Genomic DNA, 24,707 nt, shown 5'->3' with positions numbered 1-24,707 from the left:
TGAGTTTTTACCAAAGGGGATGATGATGCAATTTTGGCATTAAGCTTGAGGCCATGGTTTCAACACCAGCCATTGTTCTCATAGGCCTTTCCGTAGTATGTCTGCATCACTTGGAGAGTTAATAATGGTTTCCAGCTTGCAGTAATCTGCAAACTTGGTCTGCCTGAGTCCCTTTGTGTTGGCCTGAACTTCTGAGAAGTAGATGTTGAACAGGAGAGGACCCAGGACCGATCCCTATGGGACTCCACTCATGACTGGTCAGCAGTCTGACTTGGAGTCTGCTACTTTCACACTGTGTTCTATCTGTGAGCCAATTTTCAACCCACCTAGTGATATAAGGGTTGATCCCTAGTTTGGTGAGTTTATCAATAATTCCCAAGAGAGGAATGGTATCAAAGACCTTGGCCAGATCGAGGGAGGCTGTATGCACTGCCTTACCTTCATCCACAGCCCTGGTGACTGACTCAAAGCATGGCATGATCTCCCTTTCACAAAGCCAAATTGTGTGGGGTCTAGAGTTTGGAGATTTCCTATATCTTTGTTAATCAGGTCCATGATTATGTGCTCCATGGCTTTACATATCAGACTTGTTAGGCTAATGGGGCAATAATTCCCAGGGTCTGTAGTTGCTCCTCCTTTATGGAGAGGGATGACTGTAGCAATGCGCCATTCAGTAGGGACAAAGCCAGAGGTGAGGCTGTAACAGAACAGGGCACACAGATGTGGTGTCAGTTCACTTTGTATTTCATACAGAATACAGCCAGGGATATTATTAAGTCCCATGGAAGCTGTTTTCTTGGCCTTGGACAATGCAGTTTTAACCTGTGCTACAGTAATGCTGGGTGCCTGGCACTCTTCCGGTATTGTGATTGGTCCTTCGGGGAGGGGGGGTAGACAGGTAAAGTTGGCAATATCTGTTGGCTGAGTATAGGAAGTACCATTGTGCAGTGTCTCAGAGCAAATCTGGGTATTACCATGGAGGTTCTTGATATAGCTATAGAAGGATTTGTGATTGTTTTTATCTTCTGCTGCAATTCTGCCTTCATAGATGGCTTTAGAGGATTTGATGAGGGATCCCAACTTTTTGTTGAGGATAATAAGGTAGTTTTTCCAGTCTTGGGACTTCACATTTTTCTGCAACAGTTTCTTCCTTCTGTTGTAGAGTTTATTAATGGCAGGGCACCACCAGATTGGCTTCCTTTTTTTGGAGGAGAGCATCTTGATACTGTTGGGTATGGCTAGTTCCATGCATTTGTGTACATGTTAGTACAGTGCATTGCTGTATAATTCGGCAGTCCTACAGGTATTTTCCATTGACATGGATGCTGTGAAGTTAGCCACCTCTGTTTTTAGGAGTCCAAAGTCAGCTTTGGAGAAGTTTTTCAAGGTGGTTACATTTGTGGGGGGTATGGGTGAGATGTGGATTTCCATGGTGATTACTCTGTGTTGGATCTGACCAGATAGGGTTGGGCTACTGTTGTCAAGCAATGGTCCCATATGTTAGTAATCAACACAGGTCAAGGATGTTGCTTCCTCTACTGGCTGTCAGAATGAGCTGGTCCAGGCCATTGGAACCGATGAATTCCAGGAAGTGTTGGACCAGTGTATTAGTGCTTGAGTATCTTTCCCAGTTGATGGATAGGTAGTTGAAGTCTCCTAGTATGAAAGTGTTGAGTTGGACTTTGATTGATTCCAGGGTGTTGAGAAATGTAGATTGAGAGTCTAGGGACATGGATGGGGACCTATAGCAGGCTATGACCTGGATTGCACTATTAACCAATGCAACTGTACCTGAAGTATCTCAGATGCATTATGCTGGGATACTAGTCTGGAGGCATGCATATCCTGTATGAATATTGAGACACCACCATCTTTGGAGCCATGGTCCATGTTTTGGGGCTGACAGGTGCAGAATGAGTCATAGCCTGGTAGTGCAGGGGTGCTGTTTGCTGCTGTAAATCAGGTCTCCATTACAACACAAATGTCAATGTTCTCCATTTTGAGGAGTGCTTTGAGTGACTGCATCGAAAGATGTAGATGTCTATTGTTGAGCAGCATGACACTCAGATTGCACTTATGTGTAGCTGTTGTGGTGGTAATTTGATTTAGAACACCTCCTAAACAAGCACTATAAGGGTGGCAAGACACTTAGCCAGTACCTGGAACCAGGGGTACCAAATGCAGCCCATCTCTGGCAAGTAATTGCAGTCTGTCAATCATGTCAACCCAAGCAGAGAGATACTAGATCCCCTGAGAATGACTCCAGACACTTAAGCCAGTTGTTGAAGTCATTCATTTGTTCTTTGTACTGCGGTATTATTCTGGGTGACAGTAGTATACTGCTCAGGGCTACTGTCATACCTGGCTGGCCCACATATGAGTTCCCCACCATGTCTCTTTTCATGTAATCCAGGGAGCAGTGTCTCAGGTTATTCACACACACAATGACAGAGTGATACTTGTAGCTGTTGTGGAGTGACCTGACTGGGTGTGTTATGTGTTGGATTCTGGCACCTGATAGACAGCTGACTGTTACTTTCTCCATGTTCAACCTAGTGAGTGGGACATCTGTGTGCCTCACTGTTGAGTCACCTATGATTACTGTATTGGGCAAGGTGGTTGGCCTTAGGGGCTTAGGTTGAGGGGCACACTGTATAGGTGAGGTATGTATCCTCTGGTTTGTGTTGTGTTGTGGTGGTCGAGTGGGTAGCTGTCTTGGTGGTGTCCGCTGTTTGGAAAATGTCTGTTGAGTGCCTCTGTGAAGGTGGGTGTGTGTTTTTTGTTTGTATGTCAGAGCTGTGATAGTGGATGTTCTGGAGAAGTATGTGTTGCATATGGTGTGGTGCAGGTGTTGACCCTTCTCCTCTTGACCAGCTAGTGCAGCCCTTGCTGGAGAGTGCATATCTTTCAATTTGGTGATATAGGGGCATCTCTCACAAGTCTGAGTGTTGGGAGTTTAGAGGAGAGGGTTGTATGTGTACATGAGGTGTTTGCAACACTACCTCAGAATGCCCAAATGCACCAGGTTAATGGGCAAAAGCACAGAAACCTGCACTATAATCATGCCTTGAGAGGTGGTCATAACTACCAAGTACTGGAGCTAATTCTGTGAGGAACAACCACTGTTGATGGCTGTCAGGTATGCTAGAATAATTGCTACAAAAACCTGTCGAAGTGCCAAGCTATTAGGCTATTTGAAGTGCAACAGCGAAAGAACTAGCAACATCAAAGGGAAAAACTGAAGGCAAACTTTCTGGCATTTGTAATAGTTTACCTCAGCTGTGCAGTTATCAGCACCTTTGGCCAGTTGTCAGCACAGTAAGCTCTGTAGCGTGTGCAATAACTGCGTACACTATAGTACAAATAACTAGATGGACATGGGTTCTAATCTCAATACTGGCAAGTAAGTGCATGTGTGTGTATCATATACTGTGTGGGTTATATAATTTTGATTTGTGACCACCTGTAAACTTCCCATCACCCTACTTTACTAGGCCTGCTGATGTCATTCACCTTAGAAGTACCTTGAGAGTAGGTGAAATTATGTAAGCTCCGTGGTGCATCTGATAACTGCGTACCACTTTACTAGAAATAAGTAGGCGTTCTAATCTCAAAACTGGTAACTGTTTGTGTGTTTGTGTGAGAATCATATACTGTGTTGACTATATTATTTTGAGTTGTGTACCACCCTGTAAACTTCCCATCACCTTACTTTACTAAGCCTGCTGATGTCTTTCACCTTAGAAGGACCTTCTGACTACGTGAAATTGTGTAAGCTCCATGGCGTGTCTAACTGTGTAACAGTATAGTAGAAATAACTAGACAGATAGGGGTTCTAATCTCAATACTGGTAACTGTTTGTGTATTTGTTTGAGAATCGTGTACTGTGGGGGGTTATACCATTTTCAGTTGTGCACCACCCTGTAAAAGTCCCATCACCTTACTTTACTAGGCCTGCTGATGTCATTCACCTTAGAAGTATCTTGGGAGTACATGAAGTTATGTAAGCTCCATGGCACATCTGATAACTGTGTAACACTCTAGCCGAAATAGCTAGATAGGTAGGGGTTCTAATCTCAATGCTAGCAACAGTTTGTGTGAGAATCATATATTGTGGAGATTATACCATTTTAAGTTGTGCACCACTCTGTAAACTTCCCATCACCCTACTTTGCTCAGCCTGCTGATGTCATTCACCTTAGAAGTTCCTTGGGACTAGGTGAAGTTATGTAAGCTCCATGGCACATCTGATAATTCTGTAACACTATAGTAGAAATAACTAGATAGGTAGGAGTTCTAATCTCAATACTGGCAACTGTTTGTGTGAAAATCATATACTGTAGGGTTTATATGATTTTGAGTTGTGTACCACCCTGTAAACTTCCCATAACCCTACTTTATTAGGCCTGCTGATGACATTCACCTTAGAAGTACCTTGGGATGAGGCAAAATTGTGTGAGATCCATGGCATGTCTGATAACTGTGTAACACTATAATAGTAATAACTAAAGTGGCAGAAGTTCTAATTCCAATACTGGCAACTGTGTGTGTTTGGGTGAAGATCATATTATGTTTGCCTGATACCATTTTGATGTGTATACCATTCATGCCTGTTTACCACCTCCTAATGGCATTACTTTATATAGCATGGTAATGGCATCTGCCTCACATGCAGCATGTTAAAACATTGTGCAGGCCATATAAATCCTCTGTACAGATGTGTGATTGTTTGCACATGCCCTGTGTCAATCCTTACTATGTGTATGCAGAGAATATACCATTTTGTCTCCCTGTTCCACCTGGTGAACTCAGGAATACATACCACAAACCTGTCATACACAGTATCATGCATGCCCTCATCAACTGCATCTGGGTTGAGTGTATGGGAAAGAAATGGCAGGGCCAACAGGTGTTGACAGGTGAATCTGTTGTAGTTAATGTAATGGCTACACTTGTGAGGGACCTTTTGACAGTACTGCAGTAACCTGTTTTGTATGTATGAACCTGCGGTACTACACAACACTGAGGTGACATGTCTGAAGGCTGCCTGTCTGTGACAAGGGGTATGTATGCAAGGTCATGGTACATGTACATATAAACCTGTACCTTGCCTATGACATGGTCAGTGTATTCCCCCTCTGCCATACTCCCTCTTGGGAATGTCTGTAGGGTCACAGCCTGCTGACACACCAACACTTGGAATATAAACAGAATACAGCATGTCAGACTACATTCAGTCAGTGGTTCTAACAGCAATAATGCATCCTGGCTGATAAGGTAGATATACCTGCATGTGTACCCATAACACATGCAAGTAGACAGCACCTTACATATTATTACATAGCTACACTGTACAATATTTACCCTGTGCATCAGACCCATATTAGCATGTCCCTGCATTGATGTTATGGATGACAAGGATGTGGCACAGGTATCATCATATGCACAGGGTGTGATGTGGGTTTGCCAGAGGCCTAGGCTGGGCCATCGGGTTGACATTGTGTGTGTGCTTGGAGGGGTATCCAATAGATGGGCTGAGCGGAGGTGCTCTGTGTGTCTGAAGGTGACTTGCTTGTGATATAGATGTGTGTGTGTATGTATGCACACAGTCACACCATGTGGCTGTTATACACAGGGATATGTTGGACAGTTGTGGACTGTACATGGCAGGGTGTCCAGTTCAAGCCAAGTAAAATAAACTCCACGAATGAAGGAGGCCAAACTGGATGAACTAGAGAACAGCTTTATTAAGCAACAAAGTAAAATAAATCAAGCGCTTTCGCCAAGTAAATACCTGGCTTTCTCAAGATAAAACATAATGTAACTGAAATGTTTAAATACTTGTGTAATTAATCACATGATTTCTATTTGATGTGTTAAACATTCCATTGAATTGAATTAAATTAAATTAAAATGCCCTCACTTGATGCATAAATCTCCTATCTGAGCATAAATAGTGCTTATAATAAATCTTAGAATCATTAAAAAACTTTTAAATATTACTGAAAACCACTGGGATAATAAATTTACAAAAAATATATGTGAATAAAAATATGAACGTATAAATATAATACAAAACAATTATAAATTCTGATTATAAAATTCATAACCTAGCTTTTCTTAGTTTAAGCATGCTGGATATACTAATATTTTCATTAAGACCTGGGGGTCTTGCAGCATTTAGTCTGAGTTGCCATAAAAGCTCTCTGTATTCAAGGCATGTTTCCCAGTCGCCTCCCCTAGCATCCTGTGTTACCTGCTTGAGAACCATGAACTTAAGTTGCATATTGGGGCATAAAGCTAAGTGTTTGGAAAAAGCATTTGTGTCTTTCTTTTTAAAAATATCATATTGGTGCTCGTAAATTATTTTCCTAAGTGTTCTCTCAGTTTTTCCTATATAAAAACTGAGACATTGTGTGCATAATCCTATATATACAACCCCTTTTGCCCCACAGTTATAATAATGGTCAGCATCAAATCTGAGTTTCCGGGATGGAAGATAAAAGGAGCTATCATTTATAACAAAAGTACACTGCTTACATACCCCACATTTGTAGGTGCCAAGTTTTGATAGACAATGCCCCGAGTCTAAAAACTGTCTTCTTTCAAACAAGCCTTTTAAATTAACATCCTTTCTTTTCACAAAATTAGGGTTTTAAAAAAAAAGCTAGCTATTTAAAAATGCTAGGTTATGAATTTTATGAATTTTATAATCAGAATTTATAATTGTTTTGTATTATATTTATACGTTTGTATTTTTATTCACATATATTTTTTTGTAAATTTATTATCCCAGTGGTTTTTAGTAATATTTAAAAGTTTTTTAATGATTCTAAGATTTATTATAAGCACTATTTATGCTCAGATAGGAGATTTATGCATCAAGTGAGGGCATTTTAATTTAATTTAATTCAACGGAATGTTTAACACATCAATTAGAAATCATGTGATCAACTACACAAGTATTTAAACATTTCAGTTACATTATGTTTTATCTTGAGAAAGCCAGGTATTTACCTGGCAAAAGTGCTTGATTTATTTTACTTTGTTGCTTAATAAAGCTGTTCTCTAGTTCATCCAGTTTGGCCTCCTTCGTTCGTGGAGTTTATTTTACTTGGCTTGCTTTGGTTCTTTTGGATTTACTTCTTGGTTTATATTTCCATGGCTGAAGGAGTGGACCAGACTGACTTTCAGGAGACACCACTGCTACTCAGAAATGAACCGGATGAAGCTACGGTCACTCGTGGAGAATTTAAGCAGGTATTGGCTCTGCTTATCCAGTTAACCAGCACACTAAATCTGGTATCTAATGACCCTGTTAGTCTTCTTCCCGGTAATCAACTACAGGGTTGCAGGAAGAAATTAACACTATCACCGAAGCAAGGGCTGAAAGGTGCAACACCAGCGGAACTTCCTGGTGAGATCTTATTGGTTAACACCTATCTACAGGAGCAGTCTGGAAGCAAGCACACCAGCTACACTGCTAACGCAAATTCTTCCAAAAAGGAGTTTAATTTTAATGCCTGGACTGAGCGGACATTTCTTTTTAGACAAGGTACTGTTCCAGCTAGTTCGCACTCTAATGTTTGTGCAGAAAATGAATTTAACAACCTAAGTGACAAACTTATAAAAGCACACGACTAGAGATAGACTATCTTAAAGAATGTGTTCGGCTGCAACATGTTCCAAAAGGACTACGCTGTTATAAATTCCCGAACAATGCTTTGCCTGGCTCTGACTTATATAATAAACTTGTTTTACTATTTGACAAGGTTGGTTTAGAAATGTTAGACCTCATGATAGAGGATTATGAAATTAAAGCTGACAGTTTGTTAAAAGAAGTAAACAAGTTGAATAATTCTGTTGTCAAGAATAAGGAATTTTTAAGTATAAAAAAGAATTATGACAATGTTTTTAATGAAGTTGACCAATACTGTGTTAAAATAGTCAACCGTAAAATTAGAAAACTGGAACATGATCTCCTTGAGTATAGGGAAGGAATGGCCTATCCATTACCGGGTAAGGGTAAATGGGCTACTAAACAAGTTGTTGACAATAACAACGATACTGTACATACTCATGATATACCATTAGCTGATTTACCTAGGAGAAGTGAGCATGTAACACAAAAAATGAATAAAAATAGTTTACAGGATTTTTATTTTCCCCCGGACAGACCAAGGGGCAGAGACATGACACATCAGCGACAGGATTGCAGCAGGTCATGCAGATAGATAATTTGGTTGGTCATGAATTTTTGAATTTATCATTGGAACCACCTGACAATAATTGCATGGTAGTAAAGAATGACAATTTTACTATATTCAATTTTACTGATTTTGAAGTAACTCCAGATTTTTTTGAGCTTTTCACTAAAGGTTTCCAATTTGTACCATTGCGTTCTTTTAACTTAACCACTGTTTTGGTGGACCTCAAACTATTTGTTAGGCAACTGAATCTTACACTACAGTTTAAAGGGCAATTATATACTAACCCAGGGTTAACAAGGACTAGTACTTATAACCCACCCCTACATCCATCCCTCAATGTTTCTGAGGAGTTAGTGGAGACTGATTTAAGAAACTTATGCTCTAACAAGATCCACGTTCCATCTACCAATTTTGACCCTAAGTTGCAGCAGTTAACCAAGTTTTTTGCACAAGAGGGAGTTAGAGTGATGAAGCCTGACAAGGGAGGGGGGGTGGTCTTAATGTATAATTGCACTTACAACACTTACCTCCATAACATGCTACAGGACCCTGAACAATATGAATTGGTTTCCAAGAATGAGCTTAATTTAGCTTATTCTAAAATATATTTTATGCTATCAGACCATCTATTACAGGGAGCTATTAATGAAAGGTTATACAACTATTTGCATGTTATCAAACCTAGGATCCCAATAATTTTTGGGATACCTAAAATTCATAAAGTTTAGATCCCTTGAAATTTAGACTTATTGTTTCAGGGGCAGGTAGCATTACAGAACCAATGGGTAAGTTCATTGATCACATTACAAAGAAATTTTCTTCCTCACTACAATATATATGCAAAGATTATTGGGACTTTCTTAAAGGCCTTGAACAAAGGCTATTCAATCCTGACTTACTCATGATAACTATTGATATTGTAGAACTATTCCCCAGTATCCCTCATTCCATTGGATTAGAATGGTTTAACAACATTTTGACCTCTGAATCAGGCCTTAGTTCTAACATTATTAGTTTAATTGTAGAACTTATGTAAGTTGTCCTTGAAAACAACTTACTTTATTTCAATGGTGAATTATTCAAACAGAAAAAGGGCGTGGCAATGGGCGCTGCCTGCGCCTCATTATACGCCAATATAGTTTTATACTACTGGGAGAAAAATTTTATATTTTTCACGCACTGGACACAACACATAGTTCACTATCAACGTTATCTTGATGATATTTGTTTATTATGGAATGGAACTTTGGCTGGTTTTCTGGAGTTTATGAGTTACATAAATTCCACTACATATTTTTTTATCCTTTACCCACAGTGTTAGCAAAGATAAGCTCAACTATCTGGATGTATCAATACTGAAGGACTATTGTAATCATACTTTCCAGTTCAAATTATATAGGAAAGCCACTTTTTCTAATTCATTTTTACATTTTAACAGCTGCCATCCCTTCCACCAGAAGAAGGGTTTAGTGAAGGGGCAGTTTATTCGTGCATCCAAGATGTGCAGTACCGACCAATATTTTTTAGAAGAAATAGATTTTCTAAAAAAACTTTTTTATGAAAGGGGTTACCCAACCCATTTAGTTAATAATCTGTCTCAGGAAGTGATTGATAATAGACCATCCAAATATTTTCGTTGCTAGGTATTGGTCTTCAAAGGGTTGAACAGACTGAACAAATTGAACAATTCAACCCGCACAATAGTTTTATTCACACATTTTCAGAAGACACACAACAAGTGGAACATATAGTGTCTAAATATTGGCCAGTACTGACATTACATGATGACTTTAAGGATATAGTGCAGGAACACCCTAATTTTGTGAAAAGTAGGGATGTTAATTTAAAAGGCTTATTTGAAAAAAGACAGTTTTTAGACTCGGGGCATTGTCTATCAAAACTTGGCACCTACAAATGTGGGGCATGTAAGCAGTGTACTTTTGTTATAAATGATAGCTCCTTTTATCTTCCATCCCGGAAATTTAGATTTGATGCTGACCATTATTATAACTGTGGGGCAAAAGGGGTTGTATATATAGGATTATGCACACAATGTCTCATTTTCTATATAGGAAAAACCGAGAGAACACTTAGGAAAAGAATTTACGAGCACCAATATAATATTTTTAAAAAGAAAGACACAAATGCTTTTTTCAAACACTTAGCTTTATGCCCCAATATGCAACTTAGGTTCATGGTTCTCGGGCAGGTAACACAGGATGCTAGGGGAGGTGACTGGGAAACACGCCTTGAATACAGAGAGCTTTTATGGCAACTCGTACTTAATGCTGCAAGACCCCCGGGTCTTAATGAAAATATTAGTACATCCAACGTGCTTAAACTAAGAAAAGCTAGGTTATGAATTTTATGAATTTTATAATCAGAATTTATAATTGTTTTGTATTATATTTATACGTTCGTATTTTTATTCACATATATTTTTTGTAAATTTATTATCCCAGTGGTTTTTAGTAATATTTAAAAGTTTTTTAATGATTCTAAGATTTATTATAAGCACTATTTATGCTCAGATAGGAGATTTATGCATCAAGTGAGGGCATTTTAATTTAATTTAATTCAACGGAATGTTTAACACATCAATTAAAAATCATGTGATCAATTACATAAGTATTTAAACATTTCAGTTACATTATGTTTTATCTTGAGAAAGCCAGGTATTTACCTGGCGAAAACGCTTGATTTATTTTACTTTATTGCTTAATAAAGCTGTTCTCTAGTTCATCCAGTTTGGCCTCCTTCGTTCGTGGAGTTTACTTTACTAGGGTGTCCAGTTCACCATCTCTGGCCATGGACACGGAAACTAGTCCTGCCAGGGGTACCACTGGCACCACGAGGCACATGGCCAGATGCAGTACTGCTTCCTGATGGTGACTGCTGTCTGCTGGATCCATGCCCCTGATGGGACCAGCCAGGACCACGTGCCCATGGTCTGCTCCGGTGTGATGTGGACAGCAATCACCCTTTGGTAGTGCTGGTGTTACTGCCACTATGGGAGTGTGAAGGTGGATGGCGAGACTCTCAGCTGTTGTTGGTGCTCACCTACATCCACGTGGCCATTGCCCATCTTCCACCACACACTCTAGCACAGAAATGCCACTGTCAAGGTTTGCCAAGGTCTCACTCCACCATCTATTCATGATTTTAGTATTTTGATATGTGGCCTCAACAAGTTCATGTATGTTGCCACATAAATCAGGAAGAGTTGCATCCACCACCCTGAGTATTTGTCTGGTGTGGTGTTCACTACATGCCTGTGCATCCATGACAGCCTGAAACATGCATCTGATGGCACCTGCTGTGGAACATACAACAGCGGCTTGATGAGCAGCATCCCTCCTGCAAGCACCCCTGTCCATCCACCTGTGTGGGACATTGCCTGTGCTCTGGCTATGGACAGTGTCTACACTCACACCTAAGATTGTCACCACACTAGCCTGTTCCATGCCACCACCTGCTAATTGTTCATTATCTGTGGCCACTGGTGATGGGATATGTGTGGACATTGCCACTGTGTGCAGGGATGGTGTGGACAAGAGTGGGATGCCAACCAATGCCACAGATTCAGCCCCTGAAAATGCCACCTGTACTGTTCATATAATCATTGTCAGAGTCTGCAGAGACAATGACATCAGTTTCCAAGTGGGAGGGACCAGGAACCCCCTCACCAAATGTGAAGGGATGACAACATATGTACATTAATATCTGCACTTTGAGGTTGGCTGGTACACACAGCAGACACACACACACACACACACACACACACACACACACACACACACACACACACGCACACACACACACACACACACACACACACACACACACACACACACACACACACACACACACACACACACACACACACACACACACACACACACACACACACACACACACACACACACTCTTACAAATGAGGTGGCACAAATCTGTTACACAGACCTTAAATTACCCAAATGGTGACACGCATGACACATGGCCCTCAGCATCATGCATTCCTGCCAGTTTTACTACATGTACCTAACAATATAGAGCTCTGGGATATGTGAGTGGTGTAATAGGTGATGGCCTTTCTCCAGCAGAGACTGTACCAATGTACACATCACTGCTCTTTACCTGCATAGCACAGTGGCAACTACTACAGAATATACCTCACAACTGTACAGATCCTCACAGAATGTGTAGATGCCTGGCTCATATGTTTGCTCTGTTCCTCATAACCCCTGTGTTTGTCTGCTACATAACTGGGATGCTCTGAGGAGTGATGCCACTGATTAACAATGTACATTTGAGTTTCAGATCTCCAAACCAGCAGTAAATGTGTGGTCACACAATTCCTGTTACACCATCAACCTTCTAAGCTTACAGTCGATATAAGTGTACATACCCATGTTAACATGTCATGCTCCTGCAATATATAAGATGAGACCACAATAATGCATTCCAATATATTCCCCACCTTTCATGTGACATATGACCGGTGCAATCCAATTAATAAACAAACAAATGTGTTACGTCTAAAATCTAATGAATGAAATATGTACAATATGGTGGTTGCATAAGTGTGCATACCCTTAAAATGATACTTTGTTGAAGCACCTTGTAAGTGACTTACAGCATTCACTCTTCTTAGGAAGGTGTCTATCAGCATGGCACATCTTTATTTGGCATTATTTGGCCACTCTTCCTTGCAAAGGCCCCCAACTCTGTCAGATTGCATGGGCAACTCATGTGCACAGCCCTCATCAGGTCACACTGGGGTTTTGCTATCAGGTTTAGGTCTAGGTTCTGGCTGGGCCAATCAATAACCATGGGTGTGTTCAGGTGGAGCCATTCTTAGATAGCTTTGCATGTATGCTTCGGGTCTTTGTCATGTTGAAGGCTGACACCCCTCCCCATCCTCAACATTGCTGCAGATGCCTGATGGATGTGGGCCAGATGTGAGCATTATTTTGAACTGTTCAGATTTCCCACCACCATGACTACAGGCCCAGCTCCTGCTTTAGAACAGCATCCCCACAGCATGTCAATGGCACCAGTGTGATTCACCATGTGGATGGTGGTCTTCAGGTGAAGAGAGGTGTTGCTTGTGCACCACACATACCTTTTGGTATTGTGGTTGTGCGGTCGATCCATAGTCTCATTACACTATAACATATTTTCACACATGCCTTTGGGAGACTTGATGTGCTGTATTGCAAGTTGTATCCATGCCTGGATGTGTTTTGGTCTGGGGAAATGCTTCCATCTTCTGACCCTACCCCATAAGCCAGACTTATGCAGAATATGGGAGATTGTTCTCACATGTAGTACACAACACCAGTACTTGCAAGAGATTCCTGCAACACCCTCAGTGTTACTGTATGTCTCTTTGCAGTGTCCTTGACCAGGTTTGGACATGTCTTTTCATTAGTTTTGGAGGGATGTCAGGTTCTTTTCAACAGCACTGTTGTCCCATATCCAATCCACCTTTGGATGACTGCCTCCACTGTGTTCCCTGGTGTATGCAATGCATGGTAATGTTGTTGTACCCTACTCCTGAGTGAAACCTTTGAAATATGAGATCCCTTTGCTGCTTTGTAAGCTGTATGCAAGCCATAGCTGTTGGTGTTGCAGGCAACTGAGCAAATGTCATGAATATCCTACATGGACAGCAGACTGTTGCTTGGTGTCACTCAGAGTGCCTTTACTTGATGGCAGGTGTGTACCCAAGCAGACGGAATGCTGTCAGTAAATCACAAGCTGCTACAATAAAATATTATCTGAAGGGTGTGCACACATATGCATCCAGCTTATTGTAAGGTTTGTATACTCCATATTCAGTGCCCAACAGATTGGTTGGTTTTACAAGTGAATTGTTCAAGTAATGGCTCACATTAAAGGTTGGAAAAGGTCTGGACTGACATACTGTGGTCTCAAGTTTGTATATATCACAAACACTTGACATCTTAACAGGGGTGTGTACACTGTTTATATCCACTGTATAAGAGTAATGTTTCACACATGTCCCTCCCTTAGGCCATTTGTCGCCCCATTTTGCTGGTCTCTGTCCAGAAGTCTTGCACTGACAGGTTGCGAGGTATGCTACAGGAATGTTACAATCTCTTCAGATAGGTCCCTGTGTTGACCACTGTGAAGCAATGCAGTTAACCCCACCACAAGTGAACATACACATAAAGCAATATGGCTATGACTGACAGTTGTGTGCATGGTAAATTGCATGCCCTTCACATGCCTTGGGTATTGGCAAACCACAAAAGAACAATTCCATACTCACCAGCTTCAGGCTGCTGGCCCACATGCAGAACAGAGGGACATAGGTAGTTGTGGGATGCAGCATGTCTGCACATTTACAGTACAACCACCAATGCTACACAGTTTGCTGCCCTTCACCATAGATGTGCACTTCTGTGCATTAGAAACCCCATCCACAACTGCATTCTGACCTGACACATGCATGTAGATACTCTACAGATACAAGTATGTCTGCTACACTAGTCTAGTAATCTCCACTGTGGCCTTACCTGCACGGTCCTCATCCAGTGTCTGGGTGCCACCCACCTCCAGCATGTGGGGGTCTTTACCCTGATGTTGTACTGAGATGGGTGCCCCAAGGTTGGCGAGGATCTCCTCGGTGGGTGTCAGTGGGAGCTGCATGGCTGGGATCCCCATCTGTGGCTGTGTGGTCCCTGGCTATGGCAGCAGCCCTTTGCTAGGCATTGCATTTAAGGTCAGTTGCATGATGCTGGACCTTCTCGTATGTTTGTGAGTGCAGACCAACATCATTTACCCTGTGGATGGGGTCATTCCACAGGGCAGTCCTCTCCCACAGATGTTTGTACAGCTAAACATTATATCATGGTTATCGATGATGGTTGCGATAATCAGCGTTGCTCTGCCTCTGAAAAGGCAGATGCATCGCATGCTGCATTTCACCTGGAAGACATAAACAGGGAAACACATCACAGGACCTCATACAGTTGCCAACAGTATGGGCAGAAATTGCACATCAGCAGTGGATATGTATAGCCACCACTCACAACCACACCATACCCTTGTAATCTATCAGCACAGTATCAGCTTGCATTGCACTCCTGGCCCTGGTGTATCATATTCCCCCCTATGAGGGACAGTTAGCTGCATAATCCTCTATTACTCATACGTTTCTGTGTAGAGAGATGACAGTGGCCATCTTCCATGTGGAGGGGGTGTGGATGGTGCCGAGGCTGTGTTTGACTACAGCATGTGATGGGGCTGGGAGCACATGCCTGAGTTCATGTAGGATGCAGACAGGGATGTTATTAGGCCCCATGGAGACTTAGTGTTGTTGCCTTTCAGTAGGCAATATGTACATATTCACTGTTGATGAGGGGGAGGGGTGTGGGTGATGTGCATATCCACCTATATAGATTGGGGGGGACAGGGGCTAACATTACCACCTAACCTGTCTGATGCAGGTTGCCTATAGCCATGGCATGTGTGTATGAGGTGTGATTAACCACCAGTATTGGGTGAATTGTGTTGTTGCCTCTGAAACTGACAATATATGTGGAGACAGCCTTGTGACTGGCCTTGGTGTTGTAGATGTGTCTGATTTGAACTCATAGTTAGCCTTACAGTGATTCACCTGTAACCTTATACGCTTGTGCTGATAGAGGCGGACATGCTTGCAAGTTGTTGCCTGCACCTATGTGGCCCTGTACAGCCAATATAGCAACCTATTATGTGGTTTGTGTATTGCTTTTGTCCACCAAAGAGGATTACTCTACCTTGGAGGAGGCGGGTTTTACAGGTCAGGTATTGCTGAGTCCATATAGCAACAGTGGATATATAAAGTGCACACACCCCTATTACAATGCCTGGTCTTTGTGCTATCCAAACATGACACCACAATAACTCATTTCAAAACAATTCACACCTTTAATGTGACCTATAGCCTGTACAATTCAATTGAAAAACATAACAATCTGTTAGGGAAAAATATATGCAAATTAAAATAAGTACAATAAGCTGGTTGCATGAGTGTGCACACCCTTAAACTGGTACTTTGTTGAAGCACCTGTAGAAATAATTACAGCATTGAGTCTTCTTGGGTCAGAGTCTATCAGCATGGCACTTCTTTACATGGCAATAGTCGCCCACTGTTCCTTGCAACCTTGCAACAGTGCTCCAAATCTGTCAACTTGCGAGGGCATCTCTTGTGCACAGCCCTATTCAAGTTAACCTACAGATGTCCTATTGAATTTAGGTCTGGGCTCTGGCTAGGACATTCCCAAACTGCAATTATCATCTGGTGGAACCATTCTTTTGTTGATTTGGATGTATGCTTGGGGTCATTGTCATGTTGACAGGTAAAATCCTTCTTCATCTTTAGCTTTCTAGCAGATGACTGAATGTTTTGGGACAAAACTGGTTGGTATTTGGAAATGTTCATAATTACCTCCACCTTGACTAAAGTCCCATTTCCAGTTGAAGAAAAGTAACCCCAAAGTATGATGCTGTCAACACCATGCTTCACTGGGGAGATGGTGTTCTTTTGGTGATGTAAAGTCTTGTTTTAGGCCAAACATACCTTTTGAAATTGTGGGCCAAAGGTTGAACCTTGGTCTCATCAGACCATGGCACATTGACCAACATGCTTTTGGGAGACGATGTAGTGTTTGGCAATGTATGTCCAGCCCTGGATGTTTTTCTGTGTGAGAAAAGACATCTATTTTGCAACCTTACCCCATAGGCCAGACATCGGGAATTCAAGAGATTTTTGTCACATGGTACACAACCAGTACTTTCCATACATTCCTGCAGTTCCTTCAGTGTTGCTGTAGGTCTTCTAGCAGCCTCCATGGCCAGTTGTCATCTTGTCTTTTCATCAATTTTGGATGGACATCCAAGAGTTTGCAATGTCACTGTTGTCCCGTAACTTCTCCACTGTTTGATGACTGTCTGCACTGTATTCCATGGCATATTCAGTGTTGGGGTCAATTTTTCTACTCTTCTCCTGACTGATACCTTTCCTCAGCGAGATCCCTTTGATGCTTTGTAACATCTCTGCAAAACATGGCTTTTGCTGTAGTAGGCAACTGGGTAAGTGTCACAAAAAAATCTTACTAGGATAGCTGAACATTATTTGGGGTTAATCAAAGTCTCTTTAATTGATAGCATGTGTGTACCCAAGAAGACCAAATGCTGTGATTACAGCAAGAGGTGCTTCAACAAAGTATTAGTTTAAGGGTGTGCACATTTATTCAACTAGCTTATAGTACGTTTTTTTATGTTCTATATTTTCTCCAGTAACAGATTTGTTTGTTTTTCAATAGAATTGTACAGGTTATGGGTCACATTCAAGGTGGTAAATGCTTTGAAATGATTTTCTGTGGTCTCATTTTCATATAGCACACAAACCTTGCATTTTAACAGGGTGTTTACACTTTTGATATCCACTATATGTAGGTTCTCATATAGCTGTTTGTGTTAGGCATGGAGAGAGGGTCAAAACACAGTTAGACACTTTGCCAATTACAACATGATAACCATGCCTGTTCTAATACCCATATCTGTGTCAGGGCAATGCAACAACCAGTAGCTGTAGACATATATGTCTGGTGCATGCACTGAAACTGATATTACACACATGTACAACATGCACAACTTATTTACTTGACTGCTTGCAACCCATTTCAGTTATTTTGTGCCTTCCATCTGAACATACGCATGCATACATGTGCTCAGGTGATACCTGGTATACATTTATGTTGTATGTTAATATAGCACACTGTATTTACAGTCTTGCTACTCAGTCATACCTCTCAACCTGTTATAGCAGGACATCTGGAGAATGACACACATAAATGAGTGTCAAAGGCACATCAATATTGACACCGTATTAATATTGCTGTAACATACATAAGTAAGTTGATTGAACAGTAGCCTTTGCCATTACAGTAATAACCTGGAGGATGTCCGAGATTCATAACTAGGCTATTATGTTATGAAGTCAGTGTTCATAGACTTGCCAGTGGATTGCCTGACATAACAAAACTCTATGTGTAAGTGACTACAGATATCAGACACACATGTGCTTATTGTCCAATGAAATACTGTACAGTTGAATGGTATGAACTCACTATATCACATGCAGTTCAACACACACTTCTGCAACAGTACTTTACTATGCACATGGTCTGTATAGGTCTCTTAGATTTACAAGACAAACATGTATCATAGTTATTGTAACCACTTGGAACCAAGCAGGAAAATACCACCAAGATCAGGAACTATTACCTCCTTCAAATTTTCAAAGGTTCATTTATTCGATAACAAATATGCTGAATAGCAGAAAATGGCATATAACAGCAAAGAGTCTCTCTTGTAGAAAATAAATACAGATAGTAGCAGGATAATCTATCTTAGCGCCTCAGCTGAAACAGCCTTTACAGAGTAAATAACACATGAAAAAACACATTTCTGTATCATAGTTATATTCACAGATAACATATGGATATGTACAACATCCTAGTAGCTGGCCTAGCAGTGGTGCAGTCAGTAATGTTTGACAGACACTCCAGTAATTGTCAGATGTGAGCTGTCCTTTCCTGAGATGAGTCGGGGGCCTGAGCTGTGACCCATGTCACTGTAGACAGAGCCAGATGATATGGCCATAGGTGCTGTTCAGCAGCATATTAGTACAGCAAGTCTTGTTGAGACATATTCTTTCAACTTCCTATTTCCTATTATTACAGACCACCTACTGCATTCAATTACATGCTTACTTGTTTCGCACACCTTTTTTTTTTGGAAGTAGATTGGGTAAGATAAGATCTTCGGTTTTGACTGTTGATGTACAGTCTTTCTCTTTGTTTTTCTCTCGGTTTGTCTGAGTCTCTCAACTAGAGGTATAGACCTTGTTTGAATAGGCGACAGCTTGACTTTTGTAGGTAATGCTCATGCCCAGGTGATGGTCTGTGCACCAGCTGGTGTTCCCCACTTGCTAACTGCATGTAGAGCAGCTGTGTAGTTATCCAAATAGCCACTGTCATGGCAACACACTCCTGTAATTGAGTAGTTCATGTGGGAATTGGCCCTTTACCTTGCCTGTGAGGAGGACATCCTGACAAGACTTGTGGAGACAGGCCACCTAAATGGTGGAGAAGGTTCCAAACTTAGGGACAGAATGTGAGTATTGCTGTTATATGGTTTGAATACTGCTAGTTTAATATGGTCTGTCTGGACATGCTAGTTCTGCATGAATTTCAGTCTAACAATGTTATGTGTCTGCATAGCTCTCATCTGTAGGGCTATCCACATAATGGCCAGAGGTTTGCCTGTTATGTTTGGTCTGTTCCCCAGACAATTGTCCTTGACAAATCAGTAGCATACTCTGGGGATTGTAGTCAGTAAATGCTAACATTCATTTGTGTTTCTGACTTCATATCCCATAGAAAAGATATGTTACAACAAATCCTGTAACACCAGCAACTTTTTCAGTGTATAACAGCAATATTTCAAGTATTCCCCTGTTTTTTGGCCTCTATCCCCCAATTATGTCAGGCTTTATCCAGCTGTCATGCAGTAAGAGGTTAATAGGTATGGTCTATCATTATTAGTGCCATATTATTCCAGTGATGTTGTGGAATCCTACACATGTTGTGGGGTAGGGGCCATAAATATGAAGGCAAAGGCTAGACAATATGTGGAACTCTGTACAGTCAAGAGGTCAGTGCATAGAGAATGCTCTTAGATACCCTTGTAACAAATTTTATGTGGGGGACAGTAAGAAGTGTTTTAAAATTAGGCTGTTAGAACATGTGAGAGATATTACTAATAAGAAAGAAGACAGTCCTATAGCTGTACATTTTAATAAATCTCACCATGGGGACAGTAGTGGGTTATAAGGTACTGTTTTGGAAAAAGTCTGTTTCTCAGTTTGATCGAACAGTTATAACAGAACAATTGCTATGTAAAGAATCAATTTATATTTTGAAATTTGATAGTTTATCCCCTAGGGGGTTAAATGAGGAGTACAATTGGAGGCTGTCCATTTAAATATATAATTAAGTGTTAATTGCTTCTTACATTTAAGGCAAATATTTTTTGTAATGTTTTACTCCTTGAAGTCTTTGGCCGAGACTTCAGAGTATATTAAATTTGTGTGAATTACTGGCTGGTTGTTTTTCTGTTTACTGTCTTCAGTCATTTTAGATGTTTTGCTAAGAGATTGATGTATGTCTGGCCATTGTGTATGCGCTATCATGATTTTGTAGCAGCATACTGTTTACTTATTAGTTGGACTGTGTAGGGTGGGAGGGCAGATGCCAGTGGCATGGGTCCTTTTGTATCCAGCTGTGCATGCTGCTCCAGTTATGGGTGGTCTACCATCAGTATATGTTTGTATGGGCATTTTGAGACATGTCCCATACCACCCTGGAATTCCGGCTACACTGTGGTCTGGCACAGTATATGTTGGGATATTGTGTGACACTCATTGAGGATATATCTGTCCACACAGCCATTATACTATTGTATTTGGTAGGATTACCGGTATGTAGCTGTGACTGTGCTGCAATTCGTTGTGTGTATGCACTTTCAAACTGGTGTCTGTCAGTACAGTTCCATCCCTGTAGTATACGCTGTCATAGCTAATGCATATGTAATTCCCCAAAGCTGCTTTGGGGTAGTGATGTGTTGTCTTGACTGTATTTTGGATAGTACTTGGTGACATGATTTTCAGCTCAGTGTAGTTCCCTAATGTTACATAGCTGCGCTCAAAGGTCTCAACCCTCCAGGTATTCATAAGATGTAAAGTTGTCTGCCTCATATATTTGGTCTGATCCTCATGACAGATGTGTATTGCTGACAATTCAGTGGGATAATGTGTGGAATGTACTCAATACATAATGACAGGCAATTGATTTCTCAGACATCTGATATTGCATTCAACATATGTTAGGATGGATGGTGTTACTGCAGCAACTTACACAGTTTATCTACCCAATTATTTCCAATTTGTCCTTATTTCCATACTCTGGTCCCCCCACGTTCTCTGGCTTGGTCCAGACTCCTTGCACTAAGGTGTTCTGAGGTATGACATATATATATATATATATATATATATATATATATATATATTAATATATATATATATATATATGTGTGTGTGTGTGTGTGTGTGTGTGTGTGTGTGTCTGTATATTTGTCATGTTTTTATACATTCCCTTACATATATCTGTATCCCAATACATGTATGAATATATATGCATCTGTATATAATTGTATACACACACACACACACACACACACACACACACACACACACACACACACACACACCATACCTCTCAACCTGGAAACATCAAAAATCTGGACAAGGCCCATGAAAAATAGGTACAAATCTGTACGCTGATTAACATAAAATTTGCATACATAATTAAACAGCCCCGCCCACTCCAATGGAATTGTAGGATACCAACTTTGAAATGCAAACTGAAGAACGGAACCAAAATATAGCACCAGAGTCCCCCTGCAGCCATTCCAATGTCCCATTATCTGGATATTTCACCCCATTTACCATAAACACTAATGTGTGCATACTGCTTTACTTGTACAATGACCATTTGGATTTTATTTTTACACTTTACAATACTGTCTCCCAATGAAAATAGACTCCCAACAAATTCAGTATTAAGCTAATAAAACCTAAAATGAAGAAATGTGTTGAGGACTGTAATAAAGACAATTTGTGAGATTTTCTTAAGACACTAGAATACAAAACACTTGCAAATGTGTAATAAAACGAAAAACAAAGGCTAGAAATGACACATTATGCACACATACACATAATTCTGAAGAGATTAACAAATTACAATGCATTTAGGACATCAATGCATGGTGGGACAGATACTAAAAGAAAATATAATCAACCAGACTATACAACACAGTGACAATGTGTACAAGACCCTCATCAAAAAGAGAACGTTGTCCCAAAGGTCTATTACTTGATTTCAGTGTGTCCATATTTAAACAACTGCCTCCTCAATTCCATTTTCTTTGCACATTTTTCAAACGTGGCCACAGCCCTGCAGTGATACTGAATGCCACAGGTATAAAAGTACTGAATACTCTATGCATACTGTTCATATCCATTAATGCCCCCCCCCAAAAAAAAATCTTAAAATACAAGCAATTTGTCCTCTAAAGGGCAGAGTTGATGAGCCAGAACAGTAAATTCATGATGTGGGAAGTGCCTGAACAAGGAAACACCTATGTAGTTCAGCAACAGGAGCAGATCTTCTAACACACTTTAATAACAGAAATACATTGTTTTATTCTAAATGTCTTGTACTATAGTCTTACAGGTTAAAGATCATTTCAATTACACCCACAAAAATCACGCACTACACAAGCTTAAATCATGAAAGCAACCACGATTTATGTTACTGGTTACAGTTCCAAAGTTTGCTATTTCATCTCTTCTGTCCACCCCACTATGAAATGCCTTTGACTCTTAACAGCTGCTCAGCCTGAAAACCCAGCTCAACAGATTGCAATAATTACCAAAACTCACATAATGAAAGCTACTGGATTAAAAGCAAAAACTTTTTAAATGCATACTTTAAGTTGACAGTTTAAATCATAATAAATGTGGCCATTAAACATAAACTCAATCAAAATTATAGCACAGGCAAAGAAGTTAGCAGTATATCACACATAAGCCTTTTGACCTCCACTTCAATTGTATACCAGCATGCAGAATTACTCTGACACTACCCCTCAAAACAGTGCATATTTCTGGACTGCATACCTTTTTGATACTGCAAAAAATATATGACAACTGGTTAAGCTAAAACCCCATTTAGGTAACAAGACTCTCTCTCTCTCTCTCTCTTTCTCTCCCTGTGTCTCTCACAGACACACACACACACACACACACACACACACACACACACACACACACACACACACCTGGTAACCTTACCCTGAGTAGTGCTTCATTCCCCGGCCCGGCTGCCGTTATGTTCCTTTCCTCATGTTGCTGGGCTCGCTGCTGCCATTAATCCCTTCCTCATGTTGCTGCTGTCCACTCCGTGGGCTCGCTGCTGCCATTAATCCCGAGTCCCGCCTCCGCCATTAACCCCGACTCATTAGTCCCGCTCCATGGGCTCGCTGCTGCCATTAATCGTGGTGGGCTCCTGTTCCCCATGCTGCTGCCATTAATCCCGCCATTAACTTAACCGCCAGAAATGATGATGTGAATGGCCAGCCAGCCGGAAATGATGATGCGAGCTCCTTAATCTCAATTCCAACTGGCTGGTATCCTGATGGCGCTGACGTCATTGCGCATGTGATGACGTCAGCTCCGACAGCGGGATATTTTAAAAAATTTAGAAAACAAAAAGAAAAAAATCGGAAATGAAAGGGTGCCACTCGTGAATCGTGGCACCCCTTCATTTGGACCCCAAAACTCGGTAAAAACCGAGTAATTCAGAACGGTTGGGAGGTCTGACACACACACACACACACACACACACACGCACACATATATACATATATCTATATATATATATATATATATATATATATATATATATATATATATATATATACACATTCTGATGAAGTTCTAATATCCATAAAGAACGAAAGCTCAAACATCCATTCAGTGTCAGCTTCTCCGTTATTTCATTATTTTATATACAGTCAAATTTTTTTGTGAATATGTTATATTAAGTTTTTTAGTATATATATATATATATATATATATATATATATGTGTGTGTGTGTGTGTGTGTGTGTGTGTGTGTTGTGTTTTATTTATATATATATATATATATATATATATATATATTTGTAAATCCAATCATTAGTCATTCTACAGTGTCCATTCCGTAAGGCAAACTGACTGTACTGCACTGCATGATATGTTTGAAAAAACATCGTAAAATCCTACAGCTAAGGTGGTCAAGTGGTAAATTGCTGTGACTATGGTGAATAAGGTCTTGGGTTGAAGACCTGCAATGGCTGTTGTTTTGTTGCTGGCCAGAACAGAGGCTGATGGAGACAGAGTTATTAAGGCACTTTTAAGTAGTTGTAAGTGGGTTTGGGTGGGTTTGTGTGACACTAAGCAATGCCAACACATGGTTAAACTAATAGGCGTTTAACCTATGTAAGCTTCGCTTAGTGACACTTACCAGTGCGCACATCTGCTTAGCTGAGCTATCTGCTGCTTAGCATTCACATTTCAGCCATGCTTAAACCTGTTAAGCATAACTGAGCATTGGTAATCATTCCATTCTTAGAAAATAGCAAAGTAATGACTTCATTTAGTAAGTGCATATTATTTCCTTTACATAACATGCCTGTATGTGCTATCATTACAATAGCAAAGGGTGTGGCTATACTGTATGGGACACCAGGGTATACATGAGTGGTTTCACATGTTATATGCACTCACAAGTCTATGTTAGACCAGCTACAGTACCC

This window comes from Protopterus annectens, chromosome 2.part1 (assembly GCF_019279795.1).
Source record: "Protopterus annectens isolate FY-2018-M chromosome 2.part1, PAN1.0, whole genome shotgun sequence".
Taxonomy (NCBI): Eukaryota; Metazoa; Chordata; order Ceratodontiformes; family Protopteridae; genus Protopterus; species Protopterus annectens.
This window is presented reverse-complemented; position numbering follows the sequence as displayed.